Raw genomic sequence first — 1,053 nt, forward strand, 5'->3', positions numbered from 1 at the left:
AGATCTGCTGTTGATCTGAAATTTGGATATGGATTGAACGGTCCTTTTTCTCATGAGAATTTTAGTTCTGCTTAAGTAATAAATCATTCTTTCCTCCCCTCCCTTCCCCTTTTCCCCCATGCCTGTGTAGTACTCCAGGAGGATTCAGTTTCAAACAGCAATTTTGACTTTCATGGCTGGGGAGATCATATTTTTTCAACTCCATTTGCCTCTCTCTTTACAGCCCTTCTCTCCTCCTCTGCTTCCTTTTTGTTCAAGGAAGTGTTGCTCAAGCAAAGGCTCTGGGTGTTTAAAAATAAAGCAGACAAATACGGAAAACACTGCAGTACCTTCAGCCAAGGCATCTCTCCCTGACCTGACCCTGGGTGTCTTTCAGCTGTTCTTACTTTTCCTTTCCATCACATTAAGACTGTGTTTAAAATTGAAAATTACTTCCTTTAATCTTTTTCCTTGATCTTCTTTTTCCTCTTCTAGGATTAAGCTGTGCTCTAATGGAACAGAGATCAGCTGGATGTTATCTTCCCACACTGAAAGGTGTCCCTTTGTAATGTATTTATTATTGTAAACTAGCCATCAGGCAATGGAGGCACTTCTGTTTTCACCTGTTTCACCTACCATCCTTGCCCTTTGTTTATCTTTCTATCCCTCAGTCTCCTGATGGATGTCCCTGCTCTCCAAGACACACAGCTTTCAGGAGAAGGTGGCTTTTGTGTTTTCTCTAGACTTATTACATGGCAGCAAAAGAGCTTCTAAGTATTTAAACTTGATGATTTCCCTGAGTCCAAACGATTGAGATTTTGCACAGAAAAATCCCGGAGTACTGATTGTTCCTCCCTTGTTTAGGAATCCCTGTCCTGTTTACTCTCCAGACTCCTGAAGTTTTCTGCTAGTAAGTGCAAGGATTTTGATGGGGCCCATGTTTCTGTCTCATGAACTACAGGTAGAGTGTTTTGTACTTAGAAGTTAAAAGCTTGAAGGCCTGCACATGCAAAATCTGGCAGGCTATCCAATCACTTGCCTTTTCAATTAATGTGTTATTTTGGTAAGTTTACT

This window comes from Lonchura striata, chromosome 7 (assembly GCF_050655825.1).
Source record: "Lonchura striata isolate lonStrDom1 chromosome 7, ASM5065582v1, whole genome shotgun sequence".
Classification (NCBI taxonomy): domain Eukaryota; kingdom Metazoa; phylum Chordata; class Aves; order Passeriformes; family Estrildidae; genus Lonchura; species Lonchura striata.